At 32.9% G+C, this 22477-nt stretch overlaps 1 pseudogene; it reads left to right on the top strand.

Moving 5' to 3' along the window:
* Positions 1–2774: 2774 nt before the first annotated feature.
* The window catches only part of LOC107483912 (oxysterol-binding protein-related protein 4B-like), a 22189-nt pseudogene continuing 2486 nt past the window's right edge, over positions 2775–22477 (top strand).

Genomic DNA, 22477 nt, shown 5'->3' with positions numbered 1-22477 from the left:
TAAAACCTTGGCGAAGGGAATTGAATGAATGAAAAAATGAGTTTTTTTGAGTCGTTCACAGTTCATTATAATAATGGTAACAAGTTAGAGCTTGACAATTAAACCATACTCTAAGGGTTAACCTAGAGTTAGAAAGATGGAAGGAATTATACTTTGTTCTTCTAAAGTTCTTAGTAAAAATATATTACTTCATACTATCAGGTCATTGAGGAGTATTGCTAGACGCCAATCTTGATTAGTAAATTTAATATGACTAATTTACTACCCACTTAGTATTGAACCTATGGGATCACACACTAACGAGTGTTCTAATCTTTGCTATAGAATTATTTAATTATTAATTTAATTTGATCAAATAAATAATTATATTAATTTAATTGGAATATTATTAGTTTTTTTGCTAGCATCAAGAATATAATAATATGATAATTGAGAATATTAAATGAGATTTGAGTATAATTAGTTATTTTATTTCTAAATTTGGATGAGATCCTAACTGATTCTATTTTTAAATTGAGTTATGATATGATTCATAAATTCGAAGGATTCAGATTTAGAATTTCAAGATATGATTTAAATTTGAATTGAAATTCAAATTCAAAATCAATAACAAATCTCATACTATATATATATACGTCAAGAGTACAGAAAAAACATAAAAATAAAACACAAGGGTTTTATTTCTTCACCTCTACATACATAAACATATGTGAGCCTGATTCTTAGAGAAAAATTTTATGGCGTGCAAAGAGTTGCAAGAGATTTTTCAAGTTAGATCAGATGTCCATTGGTCAAGGAGTTGACAGCAAATGTTGGTTTAGGTGTGAATACATATAAAGTCTTCATACAATCAAAAAAGAAAATTTTACTAAAGCATTTAAAGGTATTTAGATCTGATTTATATATTATTATTATTATTATTATTATTGAAATAAAGTTTAAGTACAAAAAATAAATTTTAAAATTTTTTTTCTGTTGTGTGTTATGAAGACATGTTAATCTTTCGTAATCTTTATACACTCTTAATTAGTTGGTGTTGAATTGGTCTTCAATAATCATAGGATTCCTTTTTATGGATAGACAATGGAATAATATTTCTAACATTTTTGTCTAAAATATGAATTTAAGAGTTTATTTATAAACTGTGATTTAGTCCCTTGAGTTTGTAAGAATTTGTTTTTGACATTTACCACAAATCTATAACGTTTTTATATTGGGGCAAACTTGCGACATTTATTTGGACATGAGAGCGTGTCTCTCCATTTCTTTGACTAACTTTTTTTTGTTTGCTCTTGGTGTCTTTTTAATCTGATGGATTAAGGACTAGTTAATAAATTATTATATATATAAAACAAAATTTAATCCCTTAATACTAGTGAGCCAACCCAAAAATAAAGGCTAGTATAATAAGCTAAGGGAGACAATACCCCCTGAAATTTTTAATGTATAATGGTTTTTAATTTTTATATTAACTCTCTTTAATTTTAATTTTTTTCTTCTTTTAGAGTTATATTTTTTTTTTTTGGCCCTTTCTTAAAAGTTGTTCTAACTCTGCTCTTTATGAACCACTCAATCAATTCAAATTAATTACTTATTTGACTATCTACTTACTTGATATGATATGCAAATTCTATATACATGCATGCATACTTGTTGTTTTATCTCATGTTAGTTTTCGTAAGTAGTTCATTTGAATGGTTCGGGAATTTTTGGGCGTCCATTGGGTAGGGTTTTTATTTTGAATGTTTAAGTTTAACTTAATATAAATAAATATCATATCATTTATGGTATTATCTTTTATCACAGTGTTGAATAGGATATAACTGTGAATTATATGATATCCTTTTTTTGTTTTGGATCGAGCGTATAACAAAATATTTAGAAAAACTCATATTTATAGTTGTTCTAATATAAAGTATCTTATTTTTGAATTTTTTTTGGTGAATTTTTAGATGCTCTTTTGGTATTAGGATTCAAATGTTTATTTAGATAATTTGGTATAATTTTTCAATGCGTTAGATATCTTATTTTCGGTTTAATAATTGAGTAATGTTAGGGGACCAGTAATTTTTGTGATTGTTAGTCATCAATTAGCCATTAATAATAATTTGATGATGTAAAATTGGTGTGAGATTTTATCTAATGACTCACCTTTCTCTGCATGCTGGCCAAAATTTAATAAAACTGCTGTCTCTAAACTTTTCTTAAATAATTTTTTGAAAATTTTAACGTTGGTAAAGTCATGCGATAACCAACCAGAGGTCGCCTACGAGTGAGGAGATTATTATAATAAATTAATAATGGTGATGATAGAGAAGTACCATGCTAGAAGTACCAAAGTTTATACATAACTTGTAAAAAAAATTGAAATTTAGGGGCCACAGCTCCCCTTTATACATGAGAAGCTCTGCCCCGAGTGTGAATAATGCATGTAAGAGTTGAAACAAAATATTAGTCCTCTAGTAAGACCGAAAATTATATCAAATTTATTTTATAAAAATGTTATTTACATACAAAAATATCTTTTTTTTATATATATTTTATATTTTAACACGTATTTTATAACTATTATTAATTTAATAGCTATTTTTTTATACACATAACAATATTGTTTATATTATCCTCTGTAGTCTATATTATTTATGTAGCTCTTTGCTATACGTATATAGTTACATACGCTCTACCTTTACAATATTTCCGTTTCCTTATATATATATTGTCACACCTAAACCACAACTCATCTAAATTGTGCTCATCCTTTTTTTTTATTTAACTTCCAACTTTTTCTTTGCGTCTGCTTCTTATTCCGATCCATCCTCGTCACTACTTTGGGTCTCTCAACAACTTACTCTTCCTTCAACTTAGTCATGGTTTGTGTTCTCTCTTTTAATCTACTACTCTTTAGTCTTTTCCTTCAACTTTAGCATATATACTTAATATATGCTATATTTGTATTTATTATTATTATTTTCCGACATGAATGGTTTTTTATTGCAACTACAGTTTATTGGATAGCATGTATAAAGTTCTCACTATGTAAATATATACAAAAATTAGCTATCAAATTAATTATTTATATAGAATATTCATATTGAAATGGTTTAAATTTGGATGAAGTTATTTTTATGTGAAGTTTATAATAAAAAATTATTAGATAATAATTTAGTCAAACATATCAAATTATTTAATAGCTTTTAATTATTAACTTTACAGTTCACATGAAGATATCTACATGTAAGTCTCCACTTATCGAAATATAAAATACACATTAAAAATGAATTAAACAATACATATATTAACACAGAAATGCATAATAACTAATTCGGTAATATTCAAGAGGCTATATCTAAAGTTATCTTATATAACATAATATCTATAATTTTATACATCTAATATTTATAATATTACATATTTATTATATCTAAAATTACATAATTATTCTAACAATAATTAATGTGTAACAAATGAAGCTATTAGGCTTTATGCCAGCCAAATGAGTGGTATTTCAAACATGCATGCAAACACATAGAATCACATAAGTTTTTTATAATTCATTGACACTACAAGAAATAAGGGGTTTAGCCATGAAAAAAATTGTAGCTAAACTCTAAGATAACCGTAGCAACCATACATTGGTCACGAACAAATATTTGTGGCTAATCGGGGAGTTGTATTTTCAATTTTTTACGATTTTAGCGTTATTAGCTACAATTTTAAACATCGTGGAGACCTTTAAAGAGTCACAATTTGTATATCATTATCCATGCATAATGCTGTGGCTAAATAAGAATAATCAAATCGAAAAGTATAATTCTATCACACTTCATCCGTAGTTAATTTGTGCAGGCCGGATTTTTCAGTCACAGTCTTTTGTGTGGCTAATGTTGGATTATTTAATCACACTATTTTCGTGGCTAACTCACTCTGTTTTTCACATATAATGTGGCTAATTTGGACTAATTTGTACTAATTTGCTCTAATTGAACAATTTTATTAAATTAAAATTATATATATAACATTAATAACAAAAATAAAACTTTTTAAATATATAATATCTAACATTTTTTCATAAATAATAATAATAATAATAATAATAATAATAATAATAATAATAATAATAATACAAATCTAAACTTATATATAATAAAAAATAAGAAAAGTTTTAACATAAATAAAATAAATTCTAATCCCTTCTAACATAAATATATTTAAAATTTCAATTATTACTTATTAAATATACCAATTAAATGTCTAGCATATCATTAAATATAAACATTTTATCACTATATTTTGATAACAAAAATTTAGATAAAACTGCCAACTGAATTTTAATTTCTTCGTATCCATAACTTTTTCTCTAAAATTTCATCCTTAAATTCGTGCGTGCAAATTGGAATTTGGGTATACCAGCAACATACAGGTTAATAAAACATTGAAAAAAAAAAGGCAAGAATTTCATTGAACATTTTATTCCTGAGGATTTCACTTCTGAAACTGTTGCAAATTTTGATATCTACAATTTTTGTATAATTCTTTATTTGTTTAAATCCACACGTGTTTTAATAAAGGAAAATAGTCGTTTCCACGCACGTTCTTTTCATCATAGAAAATACATCCATTTAATTCATAAAAGATTAGAAAAGTCACTTTCCTTAATGGAATTTATGGTTCTTAAAAACTGGAAGATACAAGTCAAATCATTTAAAAAACTAAAAACGATGTTTATGAATATATATAGCTACCCAATTAAATTAGTTATTACGTGTGTATGAATATATCACATGTTTTGACAATTAATGTCATATTGATATTAAAAATTGAAAATTCCTTTGAAACATTCAGGGACTCGTTGATCTGGGATTTCTTTTTTTTTAAATAAATATTTTAATTATTTATTTATTTAAATAGATATTATTTACATTTTTAGTTTTTATTACGTATCTTGTTTACTGTGTACATGAAATGATTATACGGCATATCTCATTTGCAATGCTATATTTCAATTACAAGGTAAATACCAAATCGGTATCCAAAAGATTTTGGCGCTGACAAAATGGTACCTAACTTTTGTTATTAACAAAATAGTCCTTAAAAGATTTTAAAATTTGACAAGCGTACCCACGAGTTCGCCGGAGCACATCTCTGGCAAACACAATGCTGACATGGTCACTACGTTTTGATGACATGGCAAAAACCCTCCCCCACCCTAATTCTTCCTTTCCAACACACTTCTCCTTCTTCTTCCCCCTTCCCAACGCACTCCCCCTTCCCCTTCCTGAATGCACTTTTTCTCTCCCCAACCTTAATCCTTCCCTCCCCCTCCCTAACTCTAATCCTCCATCTCCAATGCACTTCTCCCCTCCTCGATCCAAAATCCCCCTTTCTGAACCCTAATCTCCTTCCTTTGTCCCTTTGAATCCTAATCCCTTTTCCAACACAGTGTCTCACACTCTCAACTCACTCTCTCCCAAAGCGGCAGTGGAGCTCAATCTTCTCAATTTTACAGAGCCAGTGTCATCGACACTACACTGTCGCCATCTCGTCGTCGGGTCTTCTGCGTTCGCCAGTGTCGTCTGTCTCCTTCGTAGCATTGCGTCGTCTGTGCGCCTTCATTGCTTGTATTTGCTTGCTGCTAGCCCCCAGTCACTGCCATGCTTCCTCTGTCTGAGTTCTATCTTGACTCCATCGTGTCGTGCCTCCTCTATGTCTGGTTTTCTTCTTCTGTTCTTGTTTTGGTGGTGTCTATATTAAGTTTTATTTTATTTTGATTATTGTACATGAATTTGTTTGTTTTCTCTGAGTTGTATTGTTATTAATCTTTTTGAATGATAATTTAACCTAAAAATTTGGGACAATTCATGATTTGGGGCAACTCTGTTGATGTTGAGCTTGTTGTTGCTATGAATGGTAGTATTGAGGGAGGGAGAGGGGCGTGTGCGTTGAAAAAGGGGGAGTGGTAGAGATTATTGTTGCTGTTGATATTGAGGTTGTTGTTACTGCGAGTGGTGGGGTTGAGGGAGGGAAGGATAGTGTCCGTTGGAGAAGAAGAGTGGTGGAGGTTGTTGTTACTGTTGATGTTAAAGTTGTTGTTGTTGCGAATGGTGGTGTTGAGGGAGGAAGGAAGAGTGTACGTTGGGGAGAGGTGGCGGAGACTGCGATGGAAAAGAAGTGTGCGTTGGGGATGGGGGCTGCGACAGGGAGGGAGAGGGAAGAAGAGGGAGTGTGCGTTGGGGAAGGAACTTTGGGGGTGATTTGCCAAGTCACCAAAACACAGTGGCCACATCAGCATTATGCTTGCCAAAAATTTGCTCCGACGAGCTCGGGGGGGCACGCTTGTCAAATTTTAAAATCTTTTAGGGACTATTTTGTCAATAACAAAAGTAAGGTACCATTTTGTCAGCGTCAGAATCTTTTGGATACCAATTTGGTATTTACCTCTTCATTTACAAACGAAATATATAGGATTTAAAAAATACTGTAAACGGGATATATGTATTATTATAAAAAAATTTAAAAATTTTATTATTTATCAATTTAATTAAATTAATTAACAATATTTTTTAAATTTTTTTTGAATTTGTAAGGTTATAAAAAATATGTGTCGAGATGCATTTAACTTTTAATTTTTTAATTTAGCATCTTCTTTCATTATTTATTTAAATTTTTCATTTATTAATTTTTTGTTTTCATTTATTTTTGGTTAAATTACACAGTTGGTCCCTATATTTTTACTGAAATTATAAATTGATCCCTAAATTTTAAAAGTTTGTAATTAGGTCCTTGTACAAAATATAATTTTGTAATTAGGTCCTCAATAATGTTTATTGTAAAAAAAATACAAATTTACCATAATGTCCTCTTCTCCCTTTTCTTCCTCCTCCTCTATTCAGCGTTTTTGTTCTTCTTCTTCCATTACCTCCTTGAGCCACCACCGCCAAAGCTTGCCCCCGTCCCCTTCTTCTATTATCCCTTCTCGTCCCCTCTTCTTTTTTCTTCTTCCATTTCGTCCACAAATCAACATAAAAATAGTAGCTCAAATCAACATATTATATAATCCAAGAAAAATCCATAATTTGTTTCACAAAAAAGTTCAAATCTTTGTGCCTTCTCACACAAAATTTTCATTGTGAAATTTCGTGCTTGGAGAGATTCGAACTCTCATCAATCTCTGTCGAGTGAGTCCAAAGACGAAGGGTGAAGAATTTGGAGAGAGAGAGAGGGAGGTTCGGTGAAGAAGAAGCTGTTGGTGAATTGGAATTTGGAGAAAGAGAAAATTGGAGAAGATGAGAAAGAAGGATTGGCAAAGATGAAATGATGTGTTCATTCATCATTAGTTTCTGCATCACATGCTTATCTTTTATAGAGTTACATAAGAGCTAATTAACTTAATCTACCTAACTAACTTTGCTAGCTAGCAATTCTAACTGACTAATACTAACAGTAGTAACTAACTAATTCTAAGTCTACTAATGCTAACAGCAACCAATTATATCAGGTTACAGCCTCCCTCAAACTAGGACTATGAATATCCAAAAGGCCTAGTTTGGAAATGTTGCTTGAGAAGGGACCAGGAGCTAAGGCCTTGGTAAGGAAGTCAGTCAACTGGTTCGATGAAGAAACCGACATTAGGTGTGTGAGACCTGAGAGATGCTGGTTTCGAGCAGTGTGGCAATCAACGTCGATGTGCTTAGTTCTCTCGTGGAAGATAGGATTGGTGGCTATGTGGATGGCTGATCTATTGTCGCAGAAAAGTGTGATGGGCTCTGTCAGTGGCATGCCCAAATCATTCATGATGTAAGATAGCCATTGAGCTTGGCATGTTGCCAGGGCCAGATATCTGTACTCAGCTTCTGAGGACGACCTCGCAACAGTGTTTTGTTTCTTACTTTTCCAATTGATGAGTGACTTTTCCAATGTAGAAGCAATGGCTAGTGATGGATTTTCTGAAATCTGAACACGTTGCCCAGTCTGCATCTGAGAACCCTGTGAGTTTAAGATCATTGGCAGCTAGGAAGAACAAACCAACTGAGGGACATCTTTTTAAGTATCGCAGCACCCTGTGAGCAACTTGCAGGTGTACATCTGTGGGCCAATCAATGAACTGACTGAGTCTTCCCATTGCGTAAGCTAAATCTAGCCTTGTGTTGGTCAAGTACAAGAGCCTACCAACCAGTTGTCTGTATGGGGCTCGATCCTCTAATGCAGTGCCACCTTCCCTTGACAATTTTGATGCAGAAGTGTAATCCATTGGAGTGCTAGCTGGCTTGCACTCTAAGAAGCCAAAGTCCTTGAGGATGTCTAAGGCATACTTCCGTTGACAAAGATGGATCCCTTTTGACGAGCGGGCCACTTCCATGCCTAGGAAGTACTTCAAGTTTCCCAAATCTTTAATTTTGAATTTTTGATCAAGTAGCTACTTGATTGAATTAATCTCAACAAGGTCATTACCGGTCAAGACCAAGTCGTCCATGTAAACCATAATGATTGTAACCCCCTGAGCTATGATTTTGGTGTACAAGGAATGATCTGATTCTGATTTGGAGAAACCAACCGAACTCAATGTTTTAGTCAATTTCAAATTCCACTGCCTACTAGCTTGCCGCAGGCCGTAGAGCAATTTTCGCAATTTACATACCGAGTTTGCTGCCAGTTCAGATTGTTGAACCCCTGGCGGAAGCCTCATATAGACCTCTTCATGTAGGTCACCGTGCAAGAAGGCAGTAGTCACGTCCAGCTGCTTGATGTGCCATTATTTTGTAGCAGCCAAGGCCAAAACCACTCTCAAAGTTGACATTCAAACCACTGGACTTTCGTCGACACCTTCAATTTGTGTGAAGCCCTTTGCAACCAACCTGGCTTTGTATCTTTTGATGGTTTCGTCAGGGAGGAATTTAATCCTGAACATCCACTTGCAGCCTATAGCTTTCTTGCCATGAGGGAGTGTTGTAATTTGTCAAGTTTGATTTTTCTTCAGAGTCTCAAGTTCGCTTTATATAGCTTCTCTCCAGCAAGGGTGAGCAACAGCTTCCTCATAGTTACTAGGTACAACGTTTGTAGAAATAACCAAAGAAAAAACCTTGTGTTTTTGATTGAGTGCATCATAAAAAATATGCTGCGAAATAAGATACCTGCAAAGAGGATGAGTGGAACTAGAAACTGAATTGTTCACTTTACAATGATACTCTTTGAGATAGGCTGGTAACCTTTTAATTCTTGTGGATTTTCTAAGTTCAAGTGGCTGTGGATTTCGATGTGATGCATGTGATGTGAGATTTTCTGTTTGTTCAATAGTGTGTGTTGAATGTGCAGGTTCATTTATGGTGTCATCAACAAATTCAGAATGCAAATTTGATGGTGTTTGAAGATTTTGATGGTTTTGATGATGTGTAAGTGGAACATGAGTTTGAGGCATGTGTGGTTGATGTGAACTAGGAGCAAATGAGTCAGTGTAGTGAGAATCATAAGTGAATGGATCAAAGGTGTAATTTTGCTGTGAAACTTCATTGTAATTGTGCATATTGGAATCATTATGGGCACAATATGGAAAGTGATTGTCATAGAAAATGACATCTCTAAATGTTAAAATTCTTTTGGTTTTCACATCAATGAGTGTGAATCCTTTTGTTCCTTCTTTAAAATTGAGAAAAGCACATTTTTGTGCTCTCGGGTCCAATTTAGTTCTTCCATTTGAAAGAGTTGATGCATAGGCGAGACACCCAAAAACTTTTAATTGGACAATTAGGTGTTTGGTTGAAAAGAAGTTCAAAAGGTGATTTGTTGTTGAGAAATTGGCTTGGCAATATATTGATGATATGCACAACATGCTTTACAGCAAAATTCCAAAAACATTTAGGCATAGATGAGTGGAATAGCAATGCTCTAGCCACCTCCAAAATATTTTGGTATTTTCTCTCCACTATCCCATTTTGTTGTGGAGTTTCAACACATGAAGTGTGGTGCACTCCTTGTGATGCATAAAATGATTGCATGGTGAACTCAGGATCATTGTCAGTTCTTAGACACTTGACAGTGCGACTGAATTGAGTTTGAACAAATTTTATAAAATTTTTACAAGTCTGAAGTTTTTGACTTTACTTTCATACAAAAAATCCAGGTGTATCTACTTTTATCATCAACTATGATAAAAAAATATTTGTGGGCATTAATGGAGGGAACTGAAATTAGTCCCCAGATATCAAGATGCAGCAAATCAAAACAAGCATTAGATTCAGAATTGCTATTAAAAAAAGGTAAGCATTTTTGCTTTGCTAAATGACATGAGTTACGTGGATTTATTGGCTCATTACAATCAATGAAGGGATGAGTTTTGTGCATTACATGCAATCTATTTTGAGGGATATGACCTAATCTAGAATGCCAAAGTGCATTTATTTGAACTGATGATGCAGTGCAAGTTGCAGTGCTATTATTGGTGGAAAGTGATGCTGTGAAAGTGAGCGGCAGCTTTGCTGAATTATGCATGCTATGATTATTGTGTGTTGCAGAATTAAAAGGTTGGCTATCCATTGTATAGAGACCATCAGCACATTTAGCTACTCCAATCCTCTTCGAAGTAGCTTGGTCCTGAATCTCACAGATTTTATCATCAATTAACATTTGGCACTTCAATCCATCAGTCAGTTTTAAAACAGAAATCAATTTGAATTCAAAAGTTGGGATGAATAGCATATTTGAAAGAAATAATTGATTAGAAAATCCAATGGTGCCAATGATGCTACTTGTCGTGTAGCTGCCATCAGGCATTCTAACAATTATAGGCTTTACTTGGCAGTGTGAATAATAGTCATTCATGTCAAAAGTGACGTGATCAGTGGCCCCTGTGTCTATGACCCAGAGGGCAGATTTTGCAGTAACAAAGGATGAAATATTGTTATTGTATTTTAAAACAATAGTTTTACCTTGATTCATGGGAGTAGCATTTGGAGGGTGTTGAACCTGGGTTGTGACTTGAGATTTCTGTTGAGCCTCTTGTCCTTTGAGAAATTTGATAATTGCTTCCTTTTGGATTGAATTGAGATCATCAGTGGTGAAATTGATGCTGCTAGTTTGTCATTGCTTTAGATGGGGGTGTCAAACCATGCTTTTTGTAGCATGTATCGATGGTGTGTCCTAATTTGTCACAGAATGTGCATTGCATTCTGGTACCTCTGCCTCTACCAGTGCCTTGGTATCTTCCTCTGCCTCTATCTCTCCCTCTATTTCTGTCATTAGTTGGTTGATAAGGAGGTATTGCTTTGTTAAAGAAGATCTTTGAATCTTGGCAATCATTGAATTGTATTTTCTGTCGTGTGAACATGGAGAAGGTAGTGTATATATCAGGCATGGGAGTCATCAACATCAGTTGCGATCTGACAGCAGCATACTAGTCATTGAGACCTCTCAAAAATCTTATTGTGTAATCCTCTCTTCTGAATTCTCGCATCATACTTAGTCCACATGTGCATGATTGTTCACAATGAGTGCACTTTGGAATTGGCTTGAAATTGTTCAAGTCTTCCCAAATTGATTGCAGCTTCGTGTAGTAAGCAGTTATAGTGGCATCTCCTTGCCTGAGTTGGAAGAGCTCTTTTTGCAACTTAGCAACTCTGAACTTGTCACCTTGGTAGTACCTCCGTTTCAATTCTTTCCACAAGTCTGAGGCGTTGTTGTTCCAAATTACACTTCTTGAGATTTTTGGACTGAGCGACACAGTTAACCATGACACCAGATAGGTGTTGTACTTTTCCCAGGCTTCAAATAGTGGATCGAGTTCATCCAGTTTCACAATGGATCCATCGATGAATTTTAACTTGTTCTTTGATTTCAGAGCTAAAAGCATGCCGTGGCTCCATGAACTATAATTGCTTGCATTCAATTTAACAGGTATGGGAGGATTACCCGGACTTTCACTCGGATGGATGAAATAGGGGCTCGCTGGATCTTGCATCAGATTCACAGTAGTTCTTGCCACATGAGCTTGAATCGCAGAGATCTGATTCAAAAAATTTGCAATTAATTGTGCGTCCATAAGAAACACTGGATTCACAGCAGTATTCGATTGATCAGTTGTCATCGTTGATTGAGGAATTGATGTAGATTCAAGAAATTGAGAAATTGAAAAGAATTAGGTTTTAACAGCTTCAAGCGAAAAGCAAGAAAAAGAAAGGTAATCGATGAATCCGGTTTGATTTCAGATTCAGATCTTTCACCCTTGGTCTTGTTGATCGGAATTGCGATCTCTCCTCTATGCTCACCGCACCATGTGAAATTTCGTGCTTTGAGAGATTTGAACTCTCATCAATCTCTGTCGAGTGAGTCCAAAGGCGAAGGGTGAAGAACTTAGAGAAAGAAGTGAGAGAGAGAAAGAGACAGAGAGGAACAGAGGAGGGAGGTTCGGTGAAGAAGAAGCTATTAGTGAATTGGAATTTGGAGAAAGAGAAAATTGGAGAAGATGAGAAAGAAGGATTGGCGAAGATGAAATGATGTGTTCATTCATCATCAGTTTCTGCATCACATGTTTATCTTTTATAGAGTTACATAAGAGCTAATTAACTTAATCTACCTAACTAACTTTGCTAGCTGACAATTCTAACTGACTAATGCTAACAGCAGTAACTAACTAATTCTAAGTCTACTAATGCTAACAGCAACCAATTATACCAGGTTACATTCATATTAACGGTATAAGGGTCATAGTATCTTGTTTAAGTGAAAACATAGTGAATGTATCTAATTACACTACATGTTCTTCAAGCTACGCATCAATCAACAACCCTTGCATCATTAACCAAACAACACTTTCTTCTTTACCACCTTCAATCCAAAACCCAGTTTCCAGTGCCTACAAATTGATCATTTCTACCTTGAAGCAGCTCTTGTTCATTGTCACATGGTGCAGAACCAACTCCAATCAAGGACTCACCATAAGCTTTGATAATCATCTATTCATCAGCACCACCAACGTTACAAATTCAAGGTTCTTTAGGAAGAAGAAAGGAAGCAAATTGATTGAGTTATGTGATGAATCATCATCAAAGATTGAAGTGTTTTGGGACCTGTCAAATGCAAGATATGAATCTGGGCCTGAATCAGTTGAAGGTATCTATTTTGTGATTGTTGTTAACTCAGAAGTAGGGATGAAGATAGAATTTTTTGATCATTTTCAAAGGGTTAAATTATATAGTTGGTTTCTATATTTTCATTAAAATTACAAATTAGTCTTTACAGTCAAATATGTGCAATTCACATATTTAAAATAGGAAATATGTTGACAAATATTCTGTTAAATCAAATATTGAGGACTAAATTATAAAATTTAATTTTGTTTAGGAGTTCAATTACAAATTTCTAAAGTGTAAGAACTAATTTATAATTTCAATAAAAATATAAGGATTAACCGTGTAATTTAACTTTTATTTTTTTTAATTTTCTAAAAATCAGATTTAAAACTGTCCACTACTTTTTCCTAAGGAGGATTTGATAAATATTTTAATTGGATGGTTGGATTAAAAAATTAGCATGTCCACTACTTTTTCCTAAGGAGGATTTGATAAATATTTTAATTGGATGGTTGGATTAAAAAATTAGCAAATACAGTGAACAGTTACGAGAATATGTTCATTAGTGAAAACTTTGATAAACTGATGTGGTAGTGTTACAAATAATATTAAACAAAAAATTTAACTTAAAATCACACAAAAATCGTTTCGTGTCATCGTGTGTGTCTCATGTTTGTTTTGTTTGCGTCAAAATCGTCTCTCGCTCTTTAGCTTTAAAAGTTATAAAATAAAGGGTTAGTTATGATTTTAATCTTTAAAGTAGGGGTTAAAAATTTATTTTGTTTCTAATTTTTTTTTTTACTAAAAAATGATCCCAAAAAATTTAACTTAATTTTAAAATTATTGTTTTTACCAAAATTTTATTTTTTATTATTAAATTACCCCTAATTAAACAAATTTTAAAATGAAAAAAGAGAAAAAAAAGAAAGCGAAGGAGAAGGGAAAGGAGAAAGGGGAATCACGCGGAGGGTGAGGGCCAAAGAAGAAGAAAGGTAAAGGGGAAGGGAGGGGGGGAGAATCACTCGCCGCTATGCTTGGCATCACCACCGTTGCTGCTCCTCTCCGTCATCGCACTAGTACAACTGCAGTTTAATTTGTTGGCGTCACTGCCGGCTTGGATTCGCGTCACTGTCATTGCCATTTGAGGTCATGCCAGCACCGCCGTGGTGAAGGGAAGGAGAATCCTCGCCACCGCCACTGCTCCTCGTCGTTCAGTCCTTGTCACTAGATTTTGCCGTCAGATCTCGTCGTTGCTCCTCTTCCTTGCTCGACATCGACGCCAGCAGATCCGAGAGGGTGGATGTCACGCGCCGCTCCTCCTCGATCAGTCGCCGATCGTCGCTGCTCCTTGCCGTTTTTGCTACTCGCTGTTTCTATTATTTATGTTGTTGAATTTGTTTGATTTGTAGATTTGTTGATTTTGTTAATTACATTGATTTATGATTATGCTCTTCACCGTTTGTTGATTTTGCTAATTTCTGCTGATTATATTTCTAATTTCATTCTGCTTCTGGTTATGGTTCTGGTTGTTTGTGCTTCTGGTTCTAGTATTGCTTCTAATTCAATTTCATTCTACTTCTGCTTTTGGTTGTTTGTACTTCTGGTTTTGGTTTTGTTTCTAATTTCCTTGTTTCTGTTTTTGCTTCCGGTTATTTTTTTAATATTTATTACATTGTTGTATTGTTGTTGTTATTGATGCTTTGATGAAGATAATGGTGGTGGTGGTTCTGGTTGAGCTTCAGCTTTTGTTCTATTTCTGGTTAATTTTGAGGAAGAAGGAGAAAGGAAATTTTTGTCTGAAGAACGATTTTAAAACGAAGTTAAATTTTTGGGACCATTTTATAGTAAAAAAAGACCAAAATCGTACTTAATCCTAAAATAAAAATAAATAAATAAATAAAAATAAGCAGAAATATATAAACATTTGCATGTTTTACTGTTTCAAATATTTGCAGTCAATTAACTCTCTACATTCTCTACTATATTTAAGCAACTAATCTTTTTTATAGTCTATCTAAACTTTTAAATCGTGCAATTTCTTTTTTTTTATTATTTAATTTTCAAATTTTAAAAAATTACGATCACCATCCTTTTCTCCACGTAATTAATATATGTATTCGAAATTTTTTAATCTAATTATTCAACTAAAATATTTGTTAATATTTCATTCGATCTAAATAATAAAAAAATATATTAATTTTTTATTTTTTAAATCAATCAAAATTAAATTATTAATATTTTTTATTATTTTAAAAAATTATATTTTTATACTATAAGTACACGTATCTCGCTTATACTATAAATAAGATATGTTGGTATCTTATTTACAGTATAAATAAAATACATGGAGTATATCAATTTTCATGTATCTCAAGTGCAAATTATTTATTTGTCTAAAATTTATGTCTTATCTTGTTTACAGTGTATTTTATAAAGAATAAAGCCCTATATCCAAGTCATAACTCTAACCAACTCCAATCAAGTATTTTAAATTCAAGCGCGCACATTTTACTGCCGTCGCTTTTTTCGTTATCTTTCTTTTTCGTTATCGTCATCACCAACAACACCAATATTTTGCTAACATCTTTATTGGTTCTAATTTTCTCTGGTGCCATCCTTAAAAAATTTCGATTCATTTCTTAGTTTATTTGAGGTTCATTTGGATCCAGAAATGAATTCGATGTGTTTTTGTTGATGATTGAGTCTTTTTGACTGTTTGCTCAAATTTGAACTAATTTCGATTCATTTGTGAATTAATTGAGGTTCACTTGATGCTGCTGATAAGTATTGACCAAATTTATTATTTCTTAAGTAATTTCGGTTCATTTCTTAGTTTAATTGAAATTCATTTAGATCCAAAATTGAATTTGATGTGTTTTTATTGATGATTGAAGCTTTTTTATTGCTTGTTCAAATCTGAACTAATTTTAGTTCATTTGTGTATTAATTGATGTTTACTTGATGCTACTAATAAGTATTGACCAAATTTTTTATTCCTTAAGTAATTTCAGTTCATTTCTCTATTTAATTGAGGCTGATTTAGATCCAGAAATGAATTCAATGAGTTTTTATTTATGATTGAGTCTTTTTTATCACTTGTTCAAATCTGAACTAATTTCAGTTCATTTGTGTGTTAATTGAGGTTCACTTGATGCTGCTGATAAGTATTGACCAAATTTTTTATTCCTTAAATAATTTTGGTTTATTTCTTAGTTTAACTGAGGTTAATTTGGATCTAGAAATGAATTTGATGTATTTTTATTGATGATGAAATCTTTTTTACTGTTTGTTCAAACTCTGAACTAATTTTGGTTAATTTGTGTGTTAATTGAGGTTCACTTAATGTTGCTGATAAGTATTGACCAAACTTCTTATTCCTTAAGTAATTTCACTTCATTTCTTTCTTTAATTGAGGTTGATTTGGATCCAAAAATGAATTCAATATTTTTTTGTTAATGATTGGGAGTAGATGCTGGTTTTGCACCAAGCAAACCGCAGTCTGTGATCAAATCCAATGCATACTTTCTTTGATACAGTGCAATACCAGCATTGCTTCGTGCTACCTCCATCCCAATAAAGAACTTAAGAAGGCCAAGGTCTTTAATTTTGAACTTATCATCCAAAAACATTTTGACAGCTTGAATTTCACTCAAATCATCTCTAGCTAACACAAGATCATCAACATAAACAAGAATAGCTGTGAAAGTTGTACCTGTGGATTTGGTAAAAAGCGAGTGATCATTTTCAGATGGAGTAAACCCCAGATCAGCAAGTGCAGCAGACAACTTGATGTTCCATTGGCGACTAGCTTGTTTCAAACCGTACAAAGATTTTGTCAACTTGCAGACTAAGTTTGGATCGGAACACTGCAACCCCTTTGGAAGTTTCATATAAACGTCCTCATGTAGGTCTCCATGGAGAAAAGCTGTATTCACATCAAGTTGATGAAGATGCCAATTCTTTGCTGCTGCAACGGTAAGAAGAACACGCACAGTGCTCATTTTCACAACGGGACTAAAGGTGTCAATGTAATCGACTCCAGGAATTTGAGTGAAACTTTGGGCAACAAGACGTGCCTTATGCCTCTCGATAGTGCCATCTGGGTTGAATTTTGTGCGAAAAATCCACTTACAACCAACTGCATTCTTTCCAGAAGGAAGAGAAGTGATGATCCAGGTTTTGTTTTGCTCAAGAGCAGTGAGTTCTGCCTCAATAGCCTTCCTCCAACAATCATGCATAACAGCATCAGAATAGTGTTTGGGGTCCGAGTTATTTATGAGAGAAAAAGTGAAGGCCTGGTGCTTGGGAGTAAACAATGAATATGACAAATGGTGAGAAAGGGGATACTTACATGTTGAAGGTAATTGGGCCGCATTGATTGGATCTCTATGTGATGAAATATGGAAACAATGAAAATCTTTAAGATAAGAGGGTGTTTTTCTTTCTCGTTCAGACCTTCTCAAAACTGGTGCAGTAGATTGTGACTCAATATGAATGGATGAATGTTCCAATGGTGCCAATGCAGATGCTGATTCTAAGGTGGCGGGTGATGCAAAATCTGTTATATCATGAAGAGATGCCATAGGTGATGTAGAAGTGGCAGATAAATCAGGTGTAGTGTGTATGGTGTGAGGTGCAATTATGCCATGAGTATGCTCATATGAAGAGGTATGTGCAGAGTTATTATAAAAGAATGCAAAAGGGTCAAAATTGGATGATTCAATTGAAGGCTGATCTATAGAAAAATCAGTGCTTGGTATTTTTTTGAATGGAAAATAGTGTTCATAAAATTCAGTGTTTCTTGATATAAAAATTTCTTTGGATTTTAAATCAAACAAAATGGACCCTTTTGTTCCTGATTGATAACCAAGAAAAACACATTTTCTAGCTCTAGGATCTAATTTTCTTCTATTAGTACTCAAAGTGGTAGCAAAAACAAGACAACCAAACACCTTGAGATGAGTCAAATCTGGTTTATTCTTGAAAAGTGCCTCATAAGGCGTTTGATGATTCAAGAAGGTGCTTGGGAGTCTATTTATTAAATGTACTGAATGTTGCATAACATAGTGCCAAAAACATTTTGGCACATTAGAATGGAACAAAAGTGCTCTTGCAATATTCAGTATATGTTGATGCTTCCTCTCAACAATTCCATTTTGTTGAGGAGTTTCAACACAAGATGTTTGATGTAATATTCCTTTTGAGTTATAGAAGGAGTTCATTTTAAATTCCATCCCATTATCTGTTCTAATTTGTTTCACAACTTTATGAAATTGAGTTTGCACCATTTGAATAAAATTTTCTACTAACACTCTAGTTTCGGATTTTAGTTTCATGCAATAAATCCAAGTAAACCTCGTTTTATCTTTTACAATTGTAAGAAAATATTTATGGCCAGCAGTAGATAAAAGTGAGAGTGGTCCCCAAATATCTATATGTAACAAATAAAAAATATATTCTGATTGTGTATTACTAATGGGAAAAGACAATTTCTTTTGTCTAGCCAAGTGGCAAGAATCACAAACATGAGATGATGAAATGCATTCAATAAATGGAAATGTATTTTTCATGATTGACATTCTTTTGGATGGTAAATGACCTAGTCTAGCATGCTATAGAGTTCCTAAATCTTGCTGCACTGTGACATTTACAGAATGTGTGTTAACTTCTGGTGTAGTTAGTTCCCAAGGTTGAGCATCTATCACATAAAGATCACCAATGACTTTAGCTTGCCCAATCATCTTCAATGATGGGAGTACCTGTATCTCACAAAAAGAATCAGTAAATTTTAATTCATAATGTAATGACTTTGTGAGTTTAGACACTGAAATCAAATTATATTTAAAGTGAGGTATGAATAAAACATTGGTAAGAATCAAATGTTTAGAGAGTTGCATAGTGCCACAAATGTTTGTTGTAGTGGTAGAACCATCAGGTAGATTTACCAAAACTGGTCTCATATAATGAAAAGTTTTGAAAGACTCTTGAATATAGGATGCATGATCAATAGCTCCACTGTCAAGTATCCAAGAAGTTTCAGTAAAATTTGATGATACACTCAAGCAATGCCTACCTTTTGGTTGAGTAAGGGTGGCGGAAGAAGTAATGTGGTTTACACTATTTGAAGTTGGCATGCGTGGTTGTTGAAGGAGTGCTAGTAAGGTTTCCTTCTGATCTGGAGTCAACACAAGTACTGTATCATCGCTCTTTTTATCCTGGTTAGAATTAGCAATCTCAGCACTAGAATTCTCAACTATCTCGTCAGTGCTAAGTTGATTGGCTACTCGCTGCTTTTGGTGAGTAAGAAAGTCATTTTTCTTATAGCATGTCTCTGCTAAATGACCAATTCGATTACAGTAGCTACAAAACTTGGAAATGTAGCCTCGACTATAAGATTTTTGATTTCCTCCTCTGCCTGAATTTCGTCCACGGTCTCTGCCTCTTCCAGAAAATGAACCGCCTCCAGTTGAGGTTTGCACCTCTAAAGAGTTAGTCACTATGTTGCTATTTGACGGGTCACAATTCAATTCTTGCTCTTGTTGGGTTAACATAGATAATACTGTGTTGATTTCAGGTAACGGCTTCATTAGCATGATTTGTGATTTAACATTTGAATATTGCTCATTCAATCCTTTTAAGAATTTGACAACATATTCCTCAGAAGCATAGTCTCGAACAATTCGTAATCCACATGAACATCCATTAACACAAGCAACACAACTAGGAATAGCACGTAAATTTTCTAATTCTTCCCAAATAGCTTTCAACATAGCAAAGTAAGAGGTAACAGTAAGATCACCTTGTTTGAGTGCATAAAATTCTTCTTTTAACGCACCAACTCGAAAGACATCTCCCTGTGAGTAACGACGTTTTAAATCATTCCACAAGTCTGGAGCTGAGCTAATCCACATCACGCTCTTAGCGATTTCAGGACTGAGAGAGGTTGATCCAGGAGAGGAGAAAATTGTTACACCTATCCCATGCTTCAAAATTAGGATCACCTTCACCTGGTTTTAGAATGGATCCATCGAGGAATTTCACCTTGTTCTTCGATCTGAGTGCTCTCCACATATCGTGTGACCACTGATAATAATTTTGAGGTGTCAATTTAAGCGGAATTAGAGCCAAACCAGGACTTTCTCTTGGATGAAGAAAATAAGGGCTAATCGGATCAGAAATTGCAGAAGAGAAACTAGATCTGCCAAGATGTGCCTGGAACTGAGAGAATTGACGCATGAAAGCGGTGAAATTCTCAAAATCTGCAGCGAAATTTAATGAAGGGCTTGCATTCGGATTAGCTAAATTATCTGCCATGGTTGGATCTTCTCGCTCTGATACCATGTAAAATGATACCAAGCTTAAAATTCAAGTGAATTACAAAAATAATTATAAGAAAAGAAGAAGGTTGGTGATGTACTCTCAGGCCATTGAAATTTAAAGTAATGGAAGAAGAATTGAAAAGAAGTGAAAAGAAAGAATAATTGATTAAAAGAACCACCACAGAGTACTGAGTACCAATTACAATATATATAGCAAAAGGAAAAATAAATTACTAACTAATAGTGCTATAATTATGTCTAACAAACTAACCAACTTGACAGCTATACAAAAAACAAACTCTATTATGTTACAACACACGTGAACTGTAAATGAACCGAAATATTATTATAACAACACCATTGTATAACAACAAATGAACCGACAATTGGGCATTCTATAAACTCAGAAACTCCTATAATTTCGATGCATTTCTGAGTTAATTGTATCGCAATCACTATGTAATTTTGATACATTTGATCTCGTTGTCCTGCGCAATTCAAAACTCTTTTTCCTCCTCCTCCTCATCTTTTGCTTCGTCGTATTCTTCTTTTTCATTTTTTTTCTTCATCTTCTCCTTATTTTATTTTCTCAATTTTTTTAATTTACTCTCTTAAGAAGAGTAAAACCAAGAAAAAGAAAAAAAATATCAAACAAAAAAGAAGAATAAATGACTACAATAACATGAAAAATAGGAGGAGAAGAAGAAATAAAAATAAAACGCAGCAATAATATCACCAATAGAAGAAGGAGGAGGAGACATGTGAAGAACAAACGCAAAGTGAAGCGGAATTTTGTTTGCGTTAGTGAAGTGCGTGTGTACACGCTACGTATAATGAAAGTAATTTTTGTCAGGTTTAGACCAATTTGGTTGAATTTAGTTGGCAAAAATACTTGAATGTGTAGTAGCTTTCAATGATAAATATCCCTAAATTACGTATTTCAATAAATAAAATATTTAATTTGTTTATTTAAAAAAATTCCATTGATATATGTGAAAATATAGTTCTTATTTTATGTTTATAAAATAATATATGTTTGTAAATTTTCAAAAATTAGGAAAGGTAATTGATTTACCAAAATAATATTTTGTTTTTAAATAGAGAAAATAATAAAAATATATTTGGTTGATTTATTTTTAAAATATATTTTTAAATTAATACAATGAAATCTAAAAGTATAGTTTGGACAGGAGAGTATTGTATGAAATTTGAATTGATAGCTCATAGATATTTTAAAGAAGTCTCGTAATTAAATATTTTGTTAGCTTTTCTTTTAATGCATGGAATAAAATATATTTTTTTAACTTTTAAATTAATATTTTTTAATAAAATCTTTTAATTTTTAAAATATTAATTTTTTAATAAATTATTAATTTTTAATAAAAGAATGGACAGAAGAGTATTACAAATTATATCACAAAACATGTGTGTAATTTGAATCAAAGTGATTCGAATTAGCTCTGAAATTCATGCATGCATAATTTGAATTGGTCCAATTTGATTTATGTTAATCAGTTGTAATTTGAATTTGATTGCTTCGAATTACTCTTGGTTTGTGTAGTTCGAATGAGACATAAAATTATGCTTCTGATAAATGTTTATAACATTTTTAAATTTTGATAGAATTGTATAATATATATTTCATTTAGTTTATATCTGTGATTTATCCAAAAAATTTATTAGAGAAACTCAAAACATCTTTAAACAATGTGTAACCAAACACATCTTTAAGGGTTTTTCTTGCTATTATTGCTACATTTAATTTTTATTTGAGGTTATTGATTTACTGCTTTAGAAAATAATATTGGGTAGAATATATAGTATTTGACATGTGATGGTGCATGAAGGAGGGACAGAGGAAAAAAATTGTGGTGACCAAGCCATTGCCATTAGAAGGCGAATCTGATTCGGACGCTCCTAATCTTTTGCAACGTATACTAAGCCTTTTTAAGAATGTACGGCCAGGATCAGATCTCTCGTGCTTCCAGGTTACTGTTTTTTACAGAAATAAATCTTTTTAATTTTTTAATTGATAGAATAAAATATAATTTTTAATTTTTTAATATTTTTTTATATTTTTTATTTATAAAATATATAATA

The sequence above is a fragment of the Arachis duranensis genome, chromosome 4 (genome assembly GCF_000817695.3).
Source record: "Arachis duranensis cultivar V14167 chromosome 4, aradu.V14167.gnm2.J7QH, whole genome shotgun sequence".
NCBI classification, from domain to species: Eukaryota; Viridiplantae; Streptophyta; class Magnoliopsida; order Fabales; family Fabaceae; genus Arachis; species Arachis duranensis.
The sequence above is the reverse complement of the archived record's forward strand: the minus strand, read 5'-3'. Positions and strand labels throughout refer to the sequence as shown.